Below are 15,406 nucleotides of genomic sequence, written 5' to 3' on the forward strand. Positions count from 1 at the left end.
AGGACAGGAGGAAAGAAGAGCCAAAGAGTAAAGAACAAGAGCCAAACAGCAAGGAAGAGAAGAAGATTCAAGCAACTTACCAAGGGAAGGGAGAAGGAGGAAAAGGAGCTTGCAACCTAGTCGCCACCCGTCGGAACAAGCAAAGAAGGTGAGTTCTTCTTCTCTCTCTCAATCTTGTTTGCTTTCTCTGTCTATTTGTCTCTCTCTCTCTCTCTTTACATGCTATAGTCTGTTATCTATGGAGGTTTTTTTGCACGTTTTTTAACCAAGTTTGAAAAGAAATGGTCCGACTGTGCTCGTCTGTCAGCGTGTCCAGATGACAATGTAGATGCAAGTGTAGACACAGAAATAGACACGCTGACAGACGCGCACAAAGATGCAGATATAGACGTAGCATGTAATATGTTTTATCTGCATAGGGTAATATGATTTTTCTTGTATAGATGTGGAATCCTGGATCCTCCAGCATTGATCTTGAGTTGGAACACATGAACAACACCTTAGCAGAGTTTTCTAGAGGTGTTAGTAGTTTTTTTGGAGGTTTTCCAAACAAGGAGCAATTCATGGGGGAGATGACCAATTAACTTGGTTGCCCTCCCACTGCAGAGAGGAGGTTTTCAGTGTGATATCTGGGACACCTATTACATCTTTGCCTAGCACTGCTGCACAAACACCAAGCACAAACACCAAACCTTGGCACACCTTTGCTAACAGGTACTCCACGCACTATGCATACACATAGATCAGTTGATACATAGGGATCAGCTGAGGTGCATGGATCGGCTGAAGCACGTGCATCTGCAGAAGCACGTGCATTGAGTGAGGTAGAGGGTAGTGCTCGTCGAGGGAGGAGGGAGAGTCATGCGGGAGGACGAGGAGGTCGAGGGCTTTGTGGGGGTTGCCTAGGAGGTGGGTCTCGATCACCCTCACCAGGAAATGAGAGAGGTGAGCATCCACAAATGTATTACTTTGTCACTGATGTTGGTGGTATCTTGCATGCCTCTGAGGGGAGGGAAGTGATAGCCTACTTGAGGAGTGTCGTGCATGCCACATACAAAGATTGCATGATTCTCTTCAAGCACCAAAAAAATGGTTTGTGGCAAGAGGTGCTGCGGGCAATACATAGAAGGTACCCTAATCCCAAGAATTCATGATTCTCAGATGATTGGGGATGGTCAAAGGTGAGAGACGCGCTTCATAACAAGAGATCTCACCTTATGATGCTCCCCAAGGAGTCATTGCAGAGACAAGACCAAGGGCGCCCTAGATATGGCCAACCACCCAATTGCCACCGCAGGGAGTGGAAAGAGGCCAAGAAGAGAGCAGTGGAGAAAATGACAAGTCGCCAGCATGCAGAGGCATGATGTATCCAGATGGCAACCGGAATCCAAGATAAGTAAACGAAGTTTCAAGTTTCGCACTTTCAATGGCATAAGAGAAGGAAAGACTGTTTTATCATTCATTAGCCAGTTTGATGACTATTTCCATGAGGAAACTTATCCCGAAAAAGATAAAATCAAGTGTGTTACTAATCATCTGATAGACAGAGCATCACTTTGGTGGACTGTAGTCCGCAAGAGCATAGAATGTCCTGCTACTTGGGAAGATTTCAAGAAGAAGTTCATGCAAAATTTCCTTCCACCGCAATTTCATGAGAAGGCTATCAAGCAATGGGATTTACTTCAACAGCGAGATCGTGAGCCTATTCCACAGTATACAGAGCGTTTTTGGAATGCACTCCTACAGCTACGCATGCTTGAAGACGTACCAGAGACAACACATAAGCGGAAGTATATGTCTGGACTTCTTGGACATTACTACGCTGAAGTGAACATGTTCAAGCCTGCTACCCTTGAAGACGCCATCTCCTTAGCTCACGACACTGAAGATAAGTTACGCGGAAGAGATCGACGACCACAGCCATTTCAAGCTAACGGTAATTATGGATCTAAACAATTCAATTCCAATTTTAGAAGGTTTAATCCAGGTCGTTTCTCATCACCATCTTTCCGCAAGAATTGGCCTAAACCACCTGCATTACCATCCACTGTCAATCCAAATCCAAAGCCTATTCCACAAGCAAATCCAAATGTACCCAGACTTCCAGCCATTGCAAATAATGTGACCAAAGCCAAGCCAATAGTATGCTATAAGTGTCACCAACCAGGGCATCTCGCAGCAAATTGTCGTTCAAAGAAGCCATCAGCACACATCAACTACCTTGGAGCTATGGATGAAGACGAGCATGTGGCTTGCAAAGCCACAAGCTCTCTGGTTTTTTTTTCATACCTCTGTTTTGCACGTCTATCAGTGCGTCTAAATTGCAGGATAAATGCGCATCTATTCTCGTCAAAAACTTGCAGAGTAAACACTTTTTTAGACGCGAAGATACATGCGTGTATAGACCCACAATATGAATATATCCACTTTTTTATAAATATGAATATATATTTACGTAGCGTGTCAATATGCATGCCTATATGCACGTCTATATGGGCGTGTAACTCTGACTATAAGCGCGCTTTTAGACGTGAAATTGTAGACGCAACAGTAGACGCGGTGTAAATGAACGAAGGTGGAAAATTCGGAAAAGATAAAGCAGAAGACAAAGACAAAGGCCATGGCAAAGAGAAACAGAAGACAAAGATGCATAAGGAGAAGAGTCCTAAATAAGGGAGAAAGGCGCACAAGGAAAAGCGCAAGTCAAAACTTTTGTAAAAGAGCGCAAGCGCATCAGGGTTTAATTCAAGGAGAGCCGAACCGGGCTCTCACCCGTGCAATTTGTAAATGTAGACAGGTGGTGGAAAGGAAGCTAGGGAGATAGAAGGACAATGGGAAAAAGGGCCTAGGCTACGTCCGGCCATGTAAAAAAGGGGAAAAGGAGATGACCGCCCAAAAGGGATTTAGGGTTTTGTATATAAAGTTGAAAAGTGAATGAGAAGCTCATTCTTGTGTGTGGCCAAAAGTAGCTCTCCTCTTCTTCTTCTTCTTCTTGTTCTTGCTTGCTTGAGCTTGTGCTTGAGAGAGGGAGTGTGAGAGTGTGAGGGAGTGAGTATGTGAGGGTGAGGGACCGAGGAGGAGAAGCTCTCCATCTTCTCCTCTCTTCTTCTCTTCTCTTCTCTTCTCTTGTCTTGCTCGTGGCAATGGAGCTTGGAGCTTGGAGCGGGAGGATTGAGCTTGCTTGAAGCTTGCACTTGGATCGTGGAGTTACTAGAGTGCGCGGGAGAGGAGGTAACTCGAGCGGCATGGAGGTAAGCTCACTATACCCGTAGGTATGGATGGCGCGTCGGTTATGTGAGAGGTAGCCATTAGTGCTCGACTTGGAATGCTTGAAACAATAAGCGGTCCGTGGGTCTTGGTGGTTGAGTGAGAGCTTCCACATTTTGGTTCCGTTGCCGGGACAAACGGATTCAAGCCTTGAGTGCTTGCGTGCTTCAAATCGAGCATTAAAGTAGGGTTTTCCCCAAACCGGTGCTTAAGATAGGTAGGAAGTGAGGGGGTTGAAGATGGTATTCGATCTCCTTGGCAAGTAGGTTTTTTGCTTTCTTGAGATTTATGTTGTGGAATGAAGTAGTGTAGGTGATTGCTTTGTGATTTGTATGCATTTAGGATAGGAAAAAAACAAAGAAAAAGAAGCAAACAGTAGGGGTTTCTGTTGCTATATAATAGACTAAAACAAGGAAATAGGGGCACAGATCCTTGAAGTGCCATTTGATTCGAGCACCACAGTGATTCTAGGCATGTCTGGCATTCCCTTGTAGTGTCTTGCACCTATCTGAAAGGCGCTAGATGATTCGGTGTAGTAGATGTCAGCCTAGAGGCATCACGTGCAACTCGCGGGCCGTCGGCCGCGTAGTCGGACTAGCTCATCCGAGTACCAGAATCGGACCCGAGACCAGTCCATAATCGGACGCATGGACAACCGTCCGATTGGACCATCCTGTCCGATTGGACCACTCGGACCATCCTGTCCGATCGAGCCACTCGGACCAGTCCAGAATCGTACCAGTCCAGAATCGGACCCGGACTAGTCTAGAATTGGACTAGTCCATAATCGGACCAACTCGTACAACCGTCCTATCAGACCATCCTGTCCGATCGGACCACTCGGACCAACTAGTCCGATTTTGGAAATCGGACCACTCGAACACTCGGACTCGGACCACTCGGACCATCCTGTCCGATCGGACGCTTGTTCGATTGAGGCAATCAGACCACCCTCTCCGATCCGATTCCCTGAATCGGACCACTTTTTTGATCCGACTCCTGGAATCGGATGTGACCAAAATCGTACCACTAGGCCGATCGGACCAACCCAAAATCGGACGTCCGATTCTGATAATCGGACTCCTAAAAATTGGACATCTGAGAATCGGACAGAAAACTGTCAAAATTGGACAGGTATCTCGAACACAAATTTTGACACATCTAAACCCCGAGGTTGACCCCAAGGGCTACGTAGAGCTAACGGTACATCACAGATCTATCACTGGGCTAAAATTTAGAGCACGTGCTTCAAAATTTGGCTATAAACGGTCCTCCAAATTGTGCATGGCTTTTACCGTAACGGCCCTGCGGGCCGGGGGGGACTGTCCCCCCCCCCCCCCGGACCCCCGCAGAGGGAGTTCTGCCCCCTCCGCACCTCCCCCAAGTAGGTTGGAGAGAAAATGCGTGCCGTGACAGGTCCTCCAAAACAGACCCTAGTGTAGTAATGGCTCTACACGAGCATGGATTCTCACTTGCAAAAGAGCAACCAAAAGCCCGTACCCAAATAGAGACAAACAGAGACCCTAGTGTTGAGATGGCAAGCTCAACACATGTGGACATGGATGATAGACCGCCTGGTTAGATGGGTCCACACGTCTACACTTAGCACGTCGGTGGTCATTATGCATCTTACATGGCCACTGACTCATTACTTATTATATTCAGGTCGTTACACCTATTTACAGCTGGCATAGTTATAGCGCCAGTCGACTAGTGTAGTCGGTTATGCATTGTTTGACTTAGTAGCCCACTTTCCTTTTATGTTGTATCTTATCTATACTTTGTGTACATTGTAAAGTGAGTGGAAGAAGAAGAAGAAACTAGCAAGAAAACGTTTTGGCCTCCATCTCTCTTCTTGTCTCTTGAGTGAGCTTCTCCTTGTGCATTCTGTGTGTGTTCGGCGCAGCATCTTGAGCAACCCCCTCCACCACGCGATTCTTGACATGGTATCAGAGCCGCGCCATTGAGAGAGGCTGATTTCGAAGGTTGAAGCAAAGGAGAAGAAGCAAGGTTCGAGCAAGCAAGCCACGGGTAAGAAGCTCTCCTATCCTTCAACTCTTTCTCTTGGATAGTGCCTGTGGAGGCACCGGAAGCAGGGCAGAGCAAAAATCTCAGATTGCAGTGAGATTTGGTGTGCGCGAAGAGCACTGTATATTCTGCAGATAAGCCCTTTAAGGCTTGCCCGCAGTTATTTTGGGCATCTGAGGCCGTTTCAGGGCCCGTTTTAGAGTCGCAAGGTTGCAGACAGCAGTTTCAGGGTACGCTGTGACTTCGACTGTATTGACCGAACGTGGGTGCGCAGGTTACAGATTTCAGATCTGTAAGTTCAAAGATGTTTACCAGTGAGTAAACACAAGGTTTATCTGCAAACTGGTTGCAGATTGCATGTATTGTTGAGCAGACAGTGAAAAAGACTGTCTGTTGTATTGCTGTGCACTACAGGTCAAGGGTTGCAGAAGATTTGCTTGCTGTTTGGTATTAATTTTGTGATAATGGCAGAGAACAGTGGAAGCCCCATCATTGAGAAGCTCGACAAGAACAACTACCCTTCATGGAAGTTCCGTGTCACGAACTTCCTTATTGGAAAAGGCCTCTATGAGTTCGTTTCAGGTGAAGAAAAGGAGCCGGAGATGAGTGATCCTCCAACTGCAGAAGAGACAAAGGCACGGAAAGAATGGAATGCAAAGGATAAAAAGGTCATGTATTGGTTGTCTGCAATAATTGACAATAATATGCTGGGACACATTAGAAATGCAGAGAATTCATATACAGCTTGGACCATACTTGAAAGTATGTTTTCTGTAAATACAAAGGCACGAAAGATTCAACTCAAGCAAGAGTTGAATACATTAAAGAAAGGGAAGATGTCTATCAATGAGTATGCACTGAAGGTAAGAAGCATTGCAGATGCATTGGCAGCAATTGATGCAATGCCTGATGATGATGATTTGGTGTCGTCTACCTTGGGTGGACTTAACAATGAAAAGGCTTGGAAGTCTTTTGTAACTTCCGTATATGTCAGAAAGCCATTTCCAGATTTCGATGAATTGGTCTCCCTTATGATCACTGAAGAGATCAACATGCAGAGTGAGACATCTGAAAGAAGTGGTGAACAGGTCCAAGCTTTCTACTCCAGTTCTGGAAGGGGACGTGGCAGGTTCTCTTCAAGAGGCCGTGGTACAGGACGTGGTAGTGATAACCAGCAAAACAGATTGAATCAGCAATTTGGCGATATGCAGGTTTCAGGAGGTCGTGGTAACTTTAGAGGCAGGGGGAGCTTTAGAGGAAGAGGTGGATGGCAGAACAGAGGTTCTAACAACTCTGGTATTGTGTGCCACTACTGTGGCAAAACAGGTCATATTGCAGCCCAATGTTATGCTAAGAGAGATGATATCCGCAGTGGTAAGTTGCAGCAAGGAAACTATGCATTGTCTTCACGACAGAATGAAGACAAAAATGAACGTTTGTTCGTTATGCAGCATATGGTGAATGCTGTTACAGGAAAGGGAACACATGAAGATGTTTGGTATGTTGATTCAGGTGCATCCAATCATATGACCAGCCATGCAGAATGGTTTGGAGAGATGCAGGATTTGCAGAATGCAGGTTATGTGCAGACGGGTGATGACTCATGCCACCCAATTTCACACATTGGAAAAGTTCCCTTGTCCTTGCATGATGGTAAGACAAAGAGTCTTTCAGATGTATTGCATGTGCCATCTATTACAAAGAACTTGGTGTCAGTCGGTCAAATGGTAGAGCAAGGGCTGCAAGTCAGATTTAATGCAAAGGGTTGCTTTGTAGAAGACTTCAATGACAAGTGTAGGTTGGTAGCAAAGGGAAGTAGAGTTGGACGTATGTTCACTCTAGATGCTGGAATTCCTACTATGAATGCTGCTATGTATGCCAAAGGAAAAGGTGTTGTTGCAGACATTGAAATTTGGCACAAACGCATTGGACATGCAAATGTACAAAGGCTGAAATTAATGCAGTCCAAAGGGTTGGTTACAGGTTTGCCTACTTTTAAAGTTACAGAATTTCAGAAGGTATGTGAAGCATGTCAGTTTGGTAAGCAGGCAAGACAACCCTTTTCACATGACAGAGATGTAAGCAGAAATATCCTTGATGTTGTGCATACATACATTTGGGGGCCTACACAAAATGTATCTCTTGGAGGCAGTTCATACTTTGTCACATTCATTGATGATTGTTCTAGAAAGCTGTGGGTATATTTTATGAAGGAAAAGAGTGAAGCTTTTGAGCACTTTAGAACTTTCAAGGCTGCAGTTGAAAGAGAAACAGGCTTGAAAGTAAAGTGCTTGAGGTCAGATGGAGGGGGAGAGTACCTCTCCAATGAGTTCAGTGATTTTCTGAGGTCTCATGGGATAAAGAGACAGTTCACATGCAGGTATACCCCACAGCAAAATGGGGTTGCAGAAAGGAAAAACAGGCATATTGCAGAAGTTGCACGCGCCTTGATGGCTGAAAAGAATATGCCTAAGCATTTTTGGTCTGAGGCTGTTCATACTGCTGTTTATATTATGAACATAACTCCCACAGCTGCAGTTCATGGTATGACCCCCGAAGAATGTTTTACAGGTAAGAAGCCTGATGTTTCACACTTGAAAGTATTTGGCTGCATTGCGTATGTTCATGTGCTAGATGAGTTGCGGAAGAAACTGGATCCAAAGGCTGAAAAGTGTGTCTTTATTGGATACTCTTTAGAGCAGAAAGGGTATCGCTGTTACAACCCTGTCACATGTAAGTTCAGAGTGAGCATGGATGTCATCTTTGATGAAATGAGCAGTTGGTATGTATCTAGTGGTGATGCATTGAATGTTGATGATGATCATGACACTCATGCGCAGGCTGAAAGGCAAGAATCACGGACTCTTAGTGGACCAGAGACATCATCTGGTAGTCCTTGGTCTGGGAGACTAAGGAGTACCTCTACATCTTCGAGTGCATCTAGTAGCACTACAGGTAAAGACAAAGGAAAGAATAAAGTGTCAGAAGGCATTGATGCAGTTCTTGATGGAGACTCTAGTGGCTCAGAGAGCTTGGATGATGAGCTTGGCATTCCTTCAGTGAGGACTCCAGGTGTGCAGAGAGCACATGTTAATGCAAAGACTCCATTGAGTGATCCAGTGGTACGCAGGTCTAGCAGGGTGAGATACCCTGTTAAAAGATTTGGTTTTGAAGGTTATGCAGCTCACCATTATGCTTATATGGTGAAACTAGTTGAGGATGTTGAGCCCACATGTTTTGAGGAGGCTGTTGGTCATGCTCATTGGGATGCAGCAATGGATGAGGAGATGGCTGCATTAGAGGCCAATAAGACTTGGGATCTAGTATCATTGCCAAAGGGAAAGAAAGCTATTGGATGTAAGTGGGTTTATAAGATTAAGCACAATGCAGATGGTTCTATTAGCAGGTACAAAGCTAGGCTAGTTGCAAAAGGCTATGCCCAGACATATGGCATAGATTATGATGAAACCTTCAGTCCAGTTGCTAGGATGGCAACTGTCAGAAGTGTGATTGCTTTGGCAGCAGCCAAAGGTTGGAGGTTGCAGCAAATGGATGTAAAGAATGCCTTCTTGCATGGTGATTTGCAAGAAGAAGTGTTTATGGATCAGCCAGCAGGTTATGAAGATTTAGAGCATCCCACGTATGTGTGCAGGTTGAAGAAGGCACTCTATGGGCTCAAGCAAGCACCTAGAGCATGGTCTGACAAGATTAGAGAGTATCTTGTCAATATTGGCTTTTATGTTTCTGATGTTGATCACTCACTTTATGTGAGAAAGGGAGATGCAGGTTTGGTCATCATAGTCATCTATGTGGATGACTTGATTATTACAGGTGACAGTGATAGTGGAATTGCTGAAGTTAAGGGCTATTTGAAGATGAAGTTTGAGATGAAGGATTTAGGTGAGCTAAGGTACTTCCTTGGCATTGAGGTGATCAGATGTGATGATGGTATATGGCTGTCCCAAAGATAGTATGGCTTGGATATGTTGTCCAAGTATGGTATGACTGCATGCAAACCACTTTCAGTCCCGTTGGAGCAGAATGTAAAGCTGAGTGCTGATGTTGGGGATGAGATAGAAGGCCCTACTATGTTTAGGAGGATAGTGGGGAGTTTGATCTACATGACCATTACAAGGCCAGACTTGAGCTACGCTGTTGGTCTTGTGAGTCAGTTTATGCAAGTACCTAGAAAGCCACATTTGGATGCAGTCAGACGCATATTGAGATATGTGAAGTCCACATTACATTATGGACTTTTCTATGAGGCAGGTACAGATGTACAGGTGTTTGGATACACAGATGCAGATTGGGCTGGTAGTATGTCTGATAGAAGATCTACCAGCGGATACATGTTCTCTCTTGGTAGTGCAGCAGTTGCATGGAGCAGCAAAAAGCAATCTACAGTTGCTTTGTCGAGTACAGAGGCTGAGTATAGAGGTGCTGCTGTTGCAGCATGTGAGGTAGTATGGCTGCAAAAGCTATTGGCTGATTTGGATGTCCAGGTGGAAGGTCCAGTTGTCATTTATTGTGACAACATGAGCAGTATACAGTTGGCTAGGAACCCTGTGTTCCATGCCAGGACAAAACATATTGAGGTACACTACCACTTTGTGAGAGAGAAGGTACTAGCAGGTGAGATTGACTTGATGTATGTCAGCACACAGGATCAGATAGCTGACATCTTCACGAAGGCATTGGGTACAGAGAAGCTTCAAAAGTTTTGAAGCTTACTTGGAGTTGCAGAGATGCAGTTGAGCTTGAGGGGGAGTGTTGAGATGGCAAGCTCAACACATGTGGACATGGATGATAGACCGCCTGGTTAGATGGGTCCACACGTCTACACTTAGCATGTCGGTGGTCATTATGCATCTTACATGGCCACTGACTCATTACTTATTATATTCAGGTCGTTACACCTATTTACAGCTGGCATAGTTATAGCGCCAGTCGACTAGTGTAGTCGGTTATGCATTGTTTGACTTAGTAGCCCACTTTCCTTTTATGTTGTATCTTATCTATACTTTGTGTACATTGTAAAGTGAGTGGAAGAAGAAGAAGAAACTAGCAAGAAAACGTTTTGGCCTCCATCTCTCTTCTTGTCTCTTGAGTGAGCTTCTCCTTGTGCATTCTGTGTGTGTTCGGCGCAGCATCTTGAGCAACCCCCTCCACCACGCGATTCTTGACACCTAGAACCTCAATGGGCGCATCTGGCCAACAAGGGCAAAGAGGCCACACTGCAAAAACACACACGTGTTGTATTCGGGCTGCATCTAGTCAAAGCGGAAAGCAACAACATCAAGCTACAATAGCGAGAATGACTAGATATGATAGTCTTGGTGAGAGATGTACCTTGAGCAACACTGCACAGACAACCCAAGACATTAGTGGAGAATCCACATCTGGTCATGCAGTTTAGAACTCAAGGGCATTTGTTAGAAGGCTTAAATTTACAAGCCAAGACCCGGAAGAAGAAGACATCGTACTGCCTGCTTATCTTAGGGTCAAGCTCACCGCGAAAAGAGAGCATACTATCGATGCTCTAATTGATGAAGGATAAGATTTTAATATCTTGACCTATGAATCATGGACCCTACTAGGCCAACCAGAGCTCACACTGACTAGTGCAACTCTTAGCCCTTATGGGGGACATCCACAGGAACTCATAGGGAAGTGCAAAATCCTTGCGACAATTGATATGGAAAGCTTGCCTATCCTATTTCATGTTCCTCCAAAAAGTGCTAGCTGCAGGAAAGAAACCCTCCTAGGAAGACCCTTCAAAAGGGCGACCAAGTGTGACGCTGACTATGTAGCACAAAGGATACACTTGACACTACCAGGTGTGAGGATAGTCACCACCTTTAGCAAGTGTGGCCTCATCGAACCTCAAGGGAAAGGCAAGGAAGGTGCTGATGTAATAGTCAAGCCTACTAATGAGAGCAATGACTTGTTGGAAAAACTAATACAAGCACAGGTCGAACAACAAGAACCAGTGAGTGAGGCTAGGCCTGAAACAAGAAGGTCAAGAGACAATGCCAAGGACAGGCTTTGGACTTACAAATATCGTAGAAGACTCCAAACGAAGCCCAAGCCTTATAGATGCAGGCATTGATGGAGGGTCAGCACAACGCCGCGATGGATATCCAAAGCGTTGCTATGTGCTCAAGGGTACTACACAGGTAACCGATGGATTTGGGTACCAAAATCCCCTGCTAAACCACCTCTATCAGCTGAAGGCCAGAGTGCATCAAAAGCAATGAAGCACAGGAGGAAATCTAAGAGAAACTCTAGGTCTCGAGGCAAGAAACCATACATGATTGTTCAAAAGAAAGAGCGTCAGCCTAGCATGCTAAATAGACAGATGTCATATGTAGCCATTGAGCATGCACAAAAATCATTAGTGCCCAAAGAGCCTTTGATTTCCCAAGGGGAGAACAAGCATCATAGGCACAACATTGCTCAAGGCAAGGCTGATCGCTCAACAAAGCAAATGGCACAATCGCCTAATAGCCTCGAGCAAATCATTCAGCCAGTGCCAAGTCCACCTAAGAGTCCTAGATCTCCTACATCCTCTTTTTCCAAAAGGACACAGGCAGCATAATAGCGGTTGTCAAGGGAAACTGCTCAATTCCAATCTCTATCTCCATCTAAGCTTCCAAATGTCCAAGAGGTGGGACATGACGCCATCTGTAGCTCTCGACCCAAGGATATGCATGAGCAACCTAATGTGACTAGATCAACTCATGCTCAATTTATACAGATGAATGCTCAAAGGGCAACAAGAGATGCGACCACTTTTGATCACCCTAGGGACTTGACACCGCAATCCACCAGGGTAGCCAGCCCACTAAATTAGCTGATACTACTTCCAATCAGGGAACACAGCAGTCACAGCCCTTGGCCATGATAATGCCCCTTGTAGAATGTGTCCTTAGTGATTTACATGTGGAGGAGGTGTCACAACCAACTTCATTGACAACTCCAGCACTTTCAAAGTGCCTAAAGCCTAGCTGGAGGAATTACACACAAGGGAGTTGGCTGAAGACCTAGACTCCCCGAAAAGGGAGACAGTTGTGCTCTCACAACCTAGCGAGGCTATTCAGTAGGCCACGGCCATGTCCCATAAGGACACACTAGAGAAAGAGAATGCTGAGGCCCAACCAAGCACATCAACGGTTGATCTAGTCTAGGGTCCTGAGTCGTTGAGCGATGCACCTTCATTGACCAAGAAAAAGAGGAGAAAACAACGAAGACAATAGCAATCACAGGTGGTTGTGGATCCCAAGAGCATTGAGACCAAGAGCGATGGAGAGCTGGGGAATAAAGCATCAAGTCCATCCACCAATGAACCCATTGATGTCTCTCCTGATAGCGGTGAAACCTCAGTCTCATCTGTGTGCTCTGAAAAATCAAAGCAGCCGTTGCCATCAACAGTTACTTTCAACACTCAATCCATTGACAATAGAACTCACATCAACCAATCAAGAGTGGATAGAACACTATCACGACAGGATGACGAATTCACACAAGTCATACCCAAGGTGAACCATGACGCAATAATGAAGCCTCAAGAGAGACATGGAAACCCCAAGAGCATGAGAAATCCTAGCGTTGACCAATCTTGCTCATCTAGGCCTGAACCTCCAGCTATGCTAAAGCCTAGACAAACTCCTAGAACCTTGCATGAGATGGCAACCGAGCAAGCCCTCGTTGAACATAGAAGTGTCGCAGAATGCTTAGCTGAGTTGGATGCTAAGCTCAAGGTGTTCGCACGAGTCTACATCCTTGTGGACATGGGCACAATCCCCAAGGAGCAGCTTGGAGATTACTTGCCCTTCCCTCTATCCTGGGAAGAGCAAGAACATCTTAACGAGCACTATGATAGGCTTTTGCATGAACGCATGCGACTCATCTCTGACGAGGAAGCCGACGAACTGCGCTTAACTGTCACCTTCAATGGAGTGCTCTACCGGCCGAATATCGTAGACATAGAGCAACTAAAGCAACTAACAAAGGGCTGAAGTCAATTTGAACAACGTTGGTGTGAGAACTGCGTTGCAATGGCCGAACTAGGGGCTTGGATCATGACAGTCTCTGAGGAGCGATTGGCCAAATGGCGGTCTCAAAGAGACCCAACCTATGTGGCACCAACTTCCCTTCGAGTGCTAACTGACATTCGACGTACGGACTTAGCTGGAACTAGCCTAGAAAGCCCTTTGATTGATAAGGTTCTCACTTAGGAGGAGTTACACATTGCCAGTAGACTTGGACAAGGTTCCATGCTGCTCGATGTGGCAAAATATCCATCAGTACTAAGTAAGCTGCCACGAGTGCTGGATGGTTGTGCCACACTCCAGTACAACCCCGAGTTCTACAATTGGTTCTTATCCTCGTGAAGTGACATGGATTCATAAATATGTATATAAATAAACACTGATTTTTGTGTCACCATGTATAAACAATATCAACCCACACAAGCAATGATAGTCAAGCACAGGGAGAAGAGTTGGGTCTGACAGGCTAAGCTTCTCAAGTCCTCCTCTCATCATGCATTTAAAAGCCATGTGACCATCCCCACCTCCAAGTGAAGGGAACGTAACTCACATTACCACCATAGGAAGCCTTGACCAACAACTCTGATGGCATAGATAGGGTGTAGTCCCTTTCTATACACCTTCTTCCCTTTCCGGTCTATCCTTCCGAGGAGGAGCCCTGCCTAAATCCATGACCGCCAACCGATGTAACTCGGCGTGAACCAAGATCTGCTAATGGCAGGAGGCTAAATATACATCATGAGGGCCATCTCTCTACAACAACACTGCATGCCCCACCCCTCCCCTTCTCGTCCTATGCGCTTGATAACCTGCACTATAATCCCTTACATATGAATGCTCTTATCATGTGACAAATCCTAATCCTTGATTCATATCTTACAGGCCCCCGCGACAAAAACATGGAGAACCAAGGGCAGCTAGCTTGCAAGGACGCTCTCCGTAGCCGACGAGAACATGCAGCACATGCCCCTCCGCCAGTGCACTACGTGCCCACTCTTAAAAGGTACGCCAAAAAATGCGGCCCTGAGCGACACTGCCCCGGACAAAGGCCGAAGAAGCTGCGGGCCAGGGGAGCGGACGCTCAAGGAGGCGCACACAACGTGGCAACACCAGTGGCACAAATCCCCAACGTATGCTCGGGCACCAGATGCTCAAGGGTAGAAAGGGCAGCTCGGGACATGAAAGAATTCAATGAACTATTTAAAGGCATTTTGGAAACGGTGGCGGCCCAGGACTACACCATTCATGTCCCGGCCGACATGTTTCCTGCCCAACCCCACGGGAGCCCCGCATCAGCAGAGCCCCAATCGCTCGACCACCCAGACTCGCCCTGCCTCATACAAATAGAGTAGCCCCATGTTGTATAAAGGCTTACTAAAAGCTACCTGGCCAGGACTCTTTGTCTTCAAATGGTTAAGTGTTGACATGTTCCCCAATTGTACAAACTTTTCATATTTGCGTTTAATGTATTTCACGTCTTTAGCAAAAGAAAAAGCTAATCAAGCGCATGTGATAAATATCTAAGTCAACACCATAGAATTCAGATAAGTGATGTCTCCTTGCGTTGCACTGGTTTATTATAGTTGTGGCATATACCATGCATTTACTCTCATAAAGTGACAAGTGGATGCAGGATGACACAGGTCTTTGTGCAAAAGTGTTCAATGCCCAATCACCGCAAGACCATCGATCCCACAAAGAGCCGCGGCAAAGCCACGCTGTCGAAAGCAAAAATCACCCTTGCCGACCGTCCACATCTCATGGCCCAAAGCATATTCATGGGCTATGCTCTCTTTCTGGGTCAAGCTCTATAGTTGGCTCAAGGCAATCGTTACCTCAATTGTACCAACATCACGTGTGTTGCAAGGAGGTTTGCAATATCTCAAGTGTATCTCCCCATCTCAACAACTGTTTCTCTAACAATGAGGCTAGGGCACAATCATCACTGTAATATCCATTTCCTGAGCCTTTGAAGCTTGACATTTTCCAACCCATTGAAAGGCTGATAGCCTCAACATATTGTAATGGTTGTACTCAGGCAAGCCCAAAAAAAAATAAAT

This window comes from Lygodium microphyllum, chromosome 20 (genome assembly GCF_053477565.2).
Source record: "Lygodium microphyllum isolate KBCC chromosome 20, Lygodium_microphyllum_v1.1.10, whole genome shotgun sequence".
NCBI lineage: Eukaryota > Viridiplantae > Streptophyta > Polypodiopsida > Schizaeales > Lygodiaceae > Lygodium > Lygodium microphyllum.